Below are 10,111 nucleotides of genomic sequence, written 5' to 3' on the forward strand. Positions count from 1 at the left end.
GCTTAGATGTTTGATGTCCCATGCTTACAATTTATAACTAATATTTTGAGAATCTACTTTGGCAAAAATAAGAGTCCATGTTATTTTATTTATTAAGCGATAATTGTTGAGAATAAATAATTGATCCTTATGATATGAATTCGGTGGAATCCTAGTCCCAGTAACTCTCGCCTTTGTTTATTATTTTCATTAAATCTTTAAATTTAATCTTCACAAGTCTTAGAGTTCGAATCCTTATTTACAACAACGATTAAAAATCACATTAGCCATATGGGCACTTTCATATCAACCATATTCTTCTTTACCACAACTAGTTCAAATGACTCAAATGAACTAGTTAGAGAGTTGTTCAATTGCTTAGATCTTTATAGTAGACACAATTGAAACAAAAACGATTTGATTCACTCGAATCAATGCATGAACTTTATAGCCACGGTTTGCAAACTTGCATTCCTTAGTTTATATAAGTTTAAGTTCAAGAATAATTGTTTTTAGAAAATAACCAACTTAAGTACGCGGACTGGTACACGGACTTAAGTACCTGGAATAAATTTGTAAACAGTTCACAAACTCCAGCAGATTTTCTCGGGAAGAGAACCTCCGACAGTACGCGGACTGGGTTCGCGGAATGAGTTCGCGGACTCTGTTTCGGTTTTCCTGAGCAGCAAAGTACGCATACTTTGGTTCAAAGAATAAGGACTTATATATGTATGAGTTACCACACAATGCTTATATCCAACAATGGTTATATAATCCAAACTCTCATGTCAATCATTGAAACATTCTTAGAGGACGTTATATAGTTGTTGTTCACAAACCATTTTTCGTCAAAGCCATTTTCAAGTGATTAAACTTAATATGACTTTCGTCACTAGTAAAGATGAACTTGGCCAAAGAGAAATCTTACCAACACATATTTCGAGAAATAGATAAGCGAGATAAACTCGGCTCGAAATAGTAAATGTGTATAATCAAAGTCTATATAGAAAAACGACTTTTGTCTCAAGATATGAGATAGAGTAGATAGACTTTTAAGTGATATATAAGTTCAAGTCTCCACATACCTTTTAGTCGATGAAGTTCCACAAGTTCCTTGAGTAGTTCTTCGTCTTTGTATGATGATCGCCATGGAGTCTTGAGCACAACTACACTTTCTATCCTAGTCCGAGACTTAGCTAATAGTAGACTAGAAATAAAGATTTATAGTTTTGATCACTAATATTGAAAAAAATGCTTGAGATAGCAACGCATGCGAGTTCGACCGAGCAGTGCTCTAACAGTTGGTAAGAGCTTTATTGTTTCCTCTGCTACCACTTTGGGTTATGTCCCTCTTTTTGCTAGTAGATCTAGAAACGAGGCTAAAATGGTCTAAAAAGAATGAAAAGACCCATCGACTCCAGTTGCAAAATACAAGCATGAGATGCAAATATATGGAAAAATATCAGAAATAATCTAGAATATAATTTTAATGAAAATATGATGGTTCAAGGAACACATCCTTTTTGGCTGAACCCATATTCAGGAACTTCTTGAATGATCTTATGGACAAAGATAAGATCTTAATATAGTTAAGGATGATTAATGTTTACTTGCTTGTACTTTAGTTAAATCTAAAACATATAATGCAGAAAGAAAAGTAAAGCAGTGGCACTATATATTTTGCTAACGAGGAAAGCTGCAAATGGAAGGGAGAAGCAAAAGGATAAGGAAAATTGTAGGAGAGAAGGTGTACAAACCATGTTATGCTTTATTAATTCGTTGGTCCAGTTCATTTTTTTTCACGAGTTTAAATTGGTTAGGTCGCATGTTTTTGTTAAATTCATGTGATAACAGTGATTTAACATCGTTAAGCAATTAATTTTTATTAATATTTTTAACTTAAAGGATACATCCAGTTAGGTCAACGATTTGACATGACAGTCAATGATATGTCCAAGTATCATCTCTTAATATTTGAAATGTTCGATACCATGCTAAAGTGTTCATCATTTGTCGGGTACCATCGGTTGAATAGCCATCTATTCATAAACGATATTTTAATAATTAAGCTATTCTAATATGTGCGTAACCAAAACCTTAACATGTATATCTATGTTTGAGCAGTTTTTTAATATCACGCGAATAAAACAATCCAAATAAGTTAAAACTTCACACTTAACTTATGTTGTTGCAGTTTTGAACACGTGTAACCGACCCTAGGGTCATGCATGCAATTCTTTGCACTAAGACACAATTTCTAAGTCGCCATCAAAGCCAATATATTGGTTAGGAAAATCAAAAAGGAAATCTACTTTATCATAAGAGATTGTTTTTACTATGATTACAATTTACAACATGGGTGACTTTCGACATAGGCACGCGTACATATTTATATTATACCATCATTTTGCAGATCACCGCTAGTTTATAAAGCAACACACTACGACATTAAGGGGATGCATGTAATGCCTTGCTTTGGGCCTCCACTTCTCAAGGGGAATATTAGTCAGGAAAATCGAAAAGAATTTTTTTTATTAAACTAAATTGTCTTTACAGTGATTCCAGTTTACAAAATAGGAGAATTTTCCACTTAAGCAGTGTATATATTTACCGTGTTGTCATTTACAGATCAAAACTAATTTTTAAATTAATATACTCACGAGTAACGTAAATATTAAGTCCATTAAGTAATGTTTATTGTTGAGAATTGAATTTGTTTATGTATTTATTGTGAGTGAAATTTTAAGTTACTTTGCATTACTAAAATCATAAAAGACAGGGTCTGATAACATGAAAAGAAAATAGACACACCAAAACTTGCAACACTAGAATCCACTACATATTTTATAACATGGACTCTTACAATCTTTTAAGAGAAACATTTGTCTAGATATATATAATGGAAGAGTATTTTCCAATTATGAAAAGAGTTAACCAAAAGCAAAATTAAGCCTTTACATTTTCCGACCTAACCAATGTAAAAGGTTGACTTCTTGAATTTGTGTTTAAATTTTCATCCAGATAGTCATTTCTTAGTAAATAGCAAAATAGGGATTTATTTGACAAAAAAGTAACTTGAGTACGAACCAAAACCTAAATAAGCATTCATTTTATCATGGTTGTCCATTAAGAGTAACTTTCGTATGAAATAATCCAACAGTCACCAACTATAACTCATATAAACTTAAGCTTTGATAAGATCAAAGAACCTAAACTAGGCATTACATGTGATATTTAAGGAACATATATCATGGGTGTTAATTAGTTTGATTTATATTAGAGAATCATAACCGTTAAATACCCATCTAATGGGCTTCGACAACTTTATTGAAATGTCAAATCCTTTTATACTACATTATATCATAATGAATGCATATCTTTTCATTTGCTCACATTTATAATACCCTCTAGATTATGACGATGCGTTCTTTATTATTCACATTATCCACAAGGGTGTGATCTCTTTCGGAAATCCAAAACATTTATTTGAAATCAAGAATAGAGTGTCAATCATTAATCCGTGAGGATAAAGTAGGCCATGTGTGGTGACTTCCTTAAGAAGAAATAAAATGTTATGATATACAAACAGTATCCCTTACCTTGTTTAGTATCAAACCTATCAATATCCCCAAAAGATTTTTTTTTTGCTTCATTGATAGCTTTTGTACTATGTATTTTTAAAATAAACTCTGGTCGAAGTTGCAATGTATCACGTCGTCTCTTTAAATCGTGACTTGTGAATCTATTATTTCAATATTAGTAATTGAATTGTATGCTCCACCGTGAATATGAGATATGTAATTATATTATATATTTATATTTATTTTGAATCATTTAGAAATATATAATACAAAAACAATTTAGTTTCATAGGATATAAATTACATTTTACATAATTTATAAGATTTTTGTTTTTCCTTAAATGCATGAATCGAACAAAATACAAGTGGCTCATAATTTAGTACTCAAACTCACACACTTAGTTTTGAAGGTTAGAATAATCGTTTGGTAAATTGGACAACTCATTTGGTGAATTGGTTGTAACACGTCCATTTCAGATTAATTTAGTTGAATCCTTCTTATTTATCCAGGAAAATCATGCAAGTGTGTTACTTCATATACGCGTATTGATTGCGAATAGTTCAGTCGGGAAAAAAATTACGCGACTTTATTGTGGTTATCATATTAGCATGAATAATACATGAATCTTTATAATACACAATTCCTAATGTACAATGGACTTTATTCCATCAAAGTTGGGGTTCGGGTTATTATTTATCAAAAACTTTGCTTCGACTCTCACACAACATATAATGAATGAGTAATTAACTAGATTTACTTTGATTTTCATCCTATACATCTTTTATTCATTCTGTCACGTTTCAGGTCATGTGATGGATGAGTGTGTCGAGCATGTCCAAGGTAGACTTCAAGCAAGAACCTGTGATTATGCCCCCTTGGAAACATAACCATCGATGGTCACCTGTGGATGAGAATAATATCTTTTCATCTTCCTCCTCCAATTATTAGTGTACTCAGTTGCGTTTTATGATTACTAATGAGCTTCAGATAAATTTTCATGTCCTACAAGAGGGTTTAGGCAGGGTGATCCTCTATCACCCTTCATTTTCTGTATGATCATTTTCTGTATGAACTATTTATCTAATATTTGATATATACAAAACAAGCTAATATAATTCATGGTATCAATATCTCTCCTTCTAGTCCAAGTATAACCCATTTAATTTTTTCCAAGCGATTGTCTCATCTTCACTAGGGCTAATCAATTTAATGTTGAGATCTTATTGGCTATTATTGATTCTTTCAATATTCTGCCTGGTCGGTCTATAAATTATGATAAACCTGGTATGAATTTTGGCCCTTTCATTGATAGTAATAGGAAGAACGATATTGTTAACATTATAAACATAAGGAGGTTAAACCATCAAAACAGATATCTAGATATTCCTATCTTACTTAAGAGAGCCAAAATGGATTCCTTTAAGGGTTTGCTTGATAGATTTGATAAGACACTTTGAAAAGACGAGGGTACGCAAATATACCTCAATCTAAAACTTTTCCACCTATAAGTACTTTCTCCGAAAGTGATTGTCTATGGACTGAGTCGAGACAATACAACTAATCGGTTCACACTTCGTATGATTGTCTATGGATACAAGATCGAGGCAATACGACTACAAGATAACTTGCGTGATTGACTATGGATACAAGATCGAGAAAATACAACAACGAAGTATGTTTACTTGATAATAGGTTCAGACTTAACCAAACACAATAGGATTGCTATCAAGTAAACATGAATTGACGTTTGTGTATTTTACTTCTAATTATAATAAAAAAAAATTATAATTGCAGAAATAGAAAAGTAAAAGATATAACAAGATTTTGTTAACGAGGAAACCGCAAATGCAGAAAAACCCGGGGACCTTGTCCAGAATTGAATACTCTCAGGATTAAGCCACTATACAAATTCTAAATCAACTTCATATAGTTGAGACCAAGCAACTAAACCTATAGTTCACCTAGTTCCGTCTGTATCCCTGCGCCTCCTGTAGCGCCCCCTAAGCTAGCAGGTGACTAATCCAAGAGATTAACTAAATAAAGAGGCACTAAGAATCTAAAACATGTACTTAATCATTCAATTAAGAAATGCGATACAAAACTTAAATCAAAACTAACCCGCTCTGAAACATATATATATACAAGAAATCCTCTCAAATGATACATATACAATAGTCATTTGGTTTACAGATACAGTATGTAATATAATAAATGTAATAGAAGTTAACCAACTAACGAAAACAACCCATGAAGCTTTCGCTGCGCAACTCTGATCTGTCTCTGAAACTGAAAGTGGGAATGGGTGAGCACATCATCCCTAAAAGGGGTGCCCAGCATGAATAACATTTAACTTTCAAGTAATCATGGCAAGATTTGGAAAACAATAATGTTTTCCCAAACGTTAAAAAGTGACCAAGTCACTGAAAATAAACAAACATGTATATGGACAAACTCCTTCTTCAAACAATGTATAATATTCGTGCTAACCACACTCATTAGCTATTGATATCACCAAGACCATGATGACCCACTCTAGGCAATAAAAGCTGAATTCTTGTAGATATAAATGTGAAGGAGCGTATCCTATATACCACACATGGAAATTCTCATTTCCCATAACAATTCATGTTGACAACAAAACATTACAGGTCCTTTCCAAATCTTGGAAAGATTCAAAGAATCAACAGAACAATCGAAATGCAAACTAAATAAAGCATGGAATGTACAATCAGGCAATGCATGAGTTATTAAACAAAGACTTTTGTAAAAGAAACAATAATGGTTACAAAAGAATCAAATGTATTACCACCTCTTTTGATGACAAGCCACGCCTACCTCGAGATCCACGATCCACTGGTTCATCATTTGAATCGATCGTTGTTAATAACTAACTGTTAATCAAAGAAGCACTCTAAGAGTTTAGCCAAAAGGCTCATACAAATCTTCCTAATGATTCTAAGCCCATTTAAGGTTCTACATCTTTTATTTATCTATCATTAGCAAATATATGATTTACTAATTGAATTGAGTTTTTTCCATAGTCCATTAAATAAGTCTTATGAATATTTACAACTTTGTAGAAGAAACCAAAGGTCAATTCGGACCATAAGAGGTCCAAGATATCAAACTAATTATACATGGTACTAAGCCCAAGTCCACTAAACTAGTCTAATAATTCAAGGTCTAGTTTAACTGGTTAACTAACGGTCACTAACGGTCAATCTAACAGTCAACGTTTAAGGTCAGGTCAATAGTCAAGGTCATAGTCAAATGGGAATCGGTCAACTGAGTTAAATCGGTTCCATAACTGGTCAGAATAACAACTCAGTCAGACAACTGAGTCAGACAGGGTAATCTGACTGGTAGCAGGATTCAGGTACAAGCCATTGTACAAGCCAAACTTCTAATGCATGACAACCCTAGTTATTTTACTTACAACCATTACAACAATTTACTTATGAAACAAACTTAATAAATTTTCTACAAAATACAATCTTAGGTTTACCTGCAATTGCAGCTCTAAGCAAACTCAGATCATCTCAATACACACACTCCCTGTAATTTACATTCACTGCCACCAACAAACCAACACTCATCTCATCTTCCGAGTTACAACTTCTCTTCCAAAACCATATTACTCTTTCAATTATAATCTCCTTTCAGTTCTTCTTGAGCAATCAACATTACAAATTCATACAATTCTACACATTCTACCTAACCTCAATAACAAAACCATTATCACTTCAGGCAGTTCCTGACCTTCTTTACTAACTGCAAGGTCATATCTTCTCGCTCAAAATACACCTGCACCTTTAGACTCTAGTAGCTACAACCAACCCACAAACTGTTTCTACTCAGCAACGTACAATTCGGATACAGGTTTCTCTTTTATCTCTATTATCTACAGTTTCAGCTCAACAAAAATTACTACTATCTAATAAACACTTCTCCGCAGCTCAATCTAGCATCCACATTTCAGTTCTCTCCCGTACAATCTGTAAACTCCATTCCATCTCCCTTTTATTTCACTTACCAAAACTAACACTTTGTTATATACAACCCTGCAATTCACAACTCAGATAATACCCATTCACCAAATTCATTACAACCCTCTGGGAACCAGAACAAACCTTCACCTACAGTTCTTATTTCAGTTTAATCAACTAAACACCATTTCTTCAAATCATGGTTCAATATTCAAATCTCACAAATATCAATTACATCCATACTTCAATAATTATAGCAATCCTACTTCAACGTTATATACACAAACTCAACAATGAAATTGAATAGTTTACTTAAATTAACTTAGCAAGACAATTACCTCAGATATATGCCTCTTGTTTGAACCTTACTACTAAACTCATCGTCTTCAAATTGAATTCATAACTTCAATCAAAAACAGGAACCCTAATTCCTCAATTCATCACTGGGATTTGAGAATTAACTGTCAGTTCTTCTTCCTTGATCTCAATAATCAAAACCCATCTTACAATTCTATCTAAATCTTCTCAATCTTTACCCAGTTCGAACTCCATTCCAACATGCATAAACCCTAATTATCAGATTCAATCTCCAAAGCAACTTCAGAACTGCTATTAAACTTCTACCCATGATTCTTCATCAACCATAACTCCTTGATTTCATCATTAAAATCTTCAGAACCTAAATCAAATCTAAAGCCCTAATTTTGATCATCTCAGATTCAAAACCTAACCGTTCTGCTTCACATCCAAAAGCTAATCTATCTTCCCCATCATCTAACAGCATCATCAGACAATTTTCATCAAACACATCTCACTCACACCTCATAAACTCTCGCAGACGAAGAACATGAAGAAGAGAAAACAGAAGAAGATGAAAGAAAGAAAAGGAGGAAGAATAAAGAAAGAAAGAAGAAAAATCTTCTCGAGGTGAAGATAAAGCCGACCCAGTTTGCTGACACACCCAGTCTCCTCGACACGTGCATCCACAAGGGTAATACCTAAAATTACTATTTTACCCTCCGAAAATAAATTGATAAATCTTCTTCACCCGGTGTCCGAATGCCGCGTGCAAGTAGCCCATTATGCATAACTTTTCGAGACCTATTCAATGATACTATTTTCGTAGCTAGATCTTTGTTAGATTAACTCTTATTAATTAGCGTTCGTGTTAAACTAATTGAGTTATTATCGGCTAAATCATCTCTTGATCATCGGTAGGTCAATCCTTGATCGGTCTAAAAGCGTTGACGAGCTTGAGGATTGTTACACCTCCAACTTGCAATAACTAACACACTTGGAACAATTCCTTTGGTTCGTATTCTAAACCGTAAAGGAACAACAAATATATTCGGTAACAACTCTTTTCAAATAAGTGATATGAGTTTGACAAAAGACTCTTCCGTTTATCCCAATAAACTCCTTTGTCAGAGATTTTGCAATCAATACTTCTTAGTCACAAAGACAATATATTGATGCTGATATACTCAAATAATCAATCAAGGTTATCACAAAGATAAACCGATTATAGTTGGATCCCAGCCGATCAAGTTTTGTGCACACCAAAGATTATGAACCCAAATCATAAATCTTTTTCATCTTCAAATCTTCTCAGATCTTCAATAAACGCCTGCGCACTTGAATCTCTTGTGATCAATCACATACAGAACGGAGTCTTTTAACAATGGATTATCACAAGACGTCTTTAGATATACAAATAGTCTAAAGATCCCCGTCAAAACTTCGATCTAATTTGAGTGAATCTTATATCATAAGAGAAAATTCTCTAGCACAAACAAACTAGGTGCAATCAAAGTTCAACCACCGTTAATCAATCAGATCAATCGAAAACTAATAATAAACTACAATTATCTAGTTTCCCACCAACGGTACTCGTAGAGCTTCCCAATCCCAAATAAGTCTTTTAAACGAGCGGTCGTAAGAGATTTCGCCTAATTAGGGTACTTTCCTCTCCGAATAGATGGCTCCACCAGTAGCAACCGACCAAGTAGTTTTGCTGGCTCTGAGGATTAGTTTGCTCAAAATGCAAACTTCAATACTTATAGACCAAGGAAGTTTAGGCACCAAGGAATTTCCAAAACCGAATATTCTCAGAGATATGCAATAAATTTCCAAACTCGGCTTTCATAATTCCTGGAAATGCTCTGTCCAAATATTGACCGAAATCTCAGTAGAAAATCTCCAACTAGTAAATGCACATTACTAATTTTTATTTTCTAAAGATATGCATTTTAATTGCTGGAAATTAAAAGCATATAAAACTAAAAACCTTAATTAAAAGATTCTCAATTTATTTCGATCTGGGATTCTTTCCTTTAGCTATTAAGGAATATCTTTTAAACAATAAAAGATAAGAGTTACTGTACATGTTCAAAGTATGTCGATATCTTTAATTTTTAAATACTTTTTCATATTTACAATCTTGGAATCGATTTTCCACACCTCCAAATGAGTTTAGAATTGGTTCATCTGATTTCCAAGAACTATGTGATTAATCAAAAACATCCAATCACCATTCATGGGTTTAACGGTTCTACTAAAACAAGT

The 10,111-nt window shown here is 33.3% G+C and overlaps 1 long non-coding RNA gene across 2 annotated transcripts; it reads right to left on the reverse strand.

Annotated features, from left to right (window-relative positions):
• Positions 1–5,699: 5,699 nt before the first annotated feature.
• On the reverse strand, positions 5,700–8,434 carry LOC113320316. Of its 2 annotated transcripts, none has more exons than XR_003346030.1 (3): positions 7,066–8,434; positions 6,370–6,413; positions 5,700–5,846 (listed from the first exon to the last, which is right to left on the reverse strand). It is a non-coding gene; the product is annotated as an uncharacterized LOC113320316 (long non-coding RNA). The 2 variants fall into 2 exon arrangements; XR_003346031.1 differs by having other exon boundaries at positions 6,370–6,451.
• Between the last annotated feature and the right edge of the window lie 1,677 nt (positions 8,435–10,111).

This window comes from Papaver somniferum, chromosome 11 (genome assembly GCF_003573695.1).
Source record: "Papaver somniferum cultivar HN1 chromosome 11, ASM357369v1, whole genome shotgun sequence".
Lineage (NCBI taxonomy): Eukaryota > Viridiplantae > Streptophyta > Magnoliopsida > Ranunculales > Papaveraceae > Papaver > Papaver somniferum.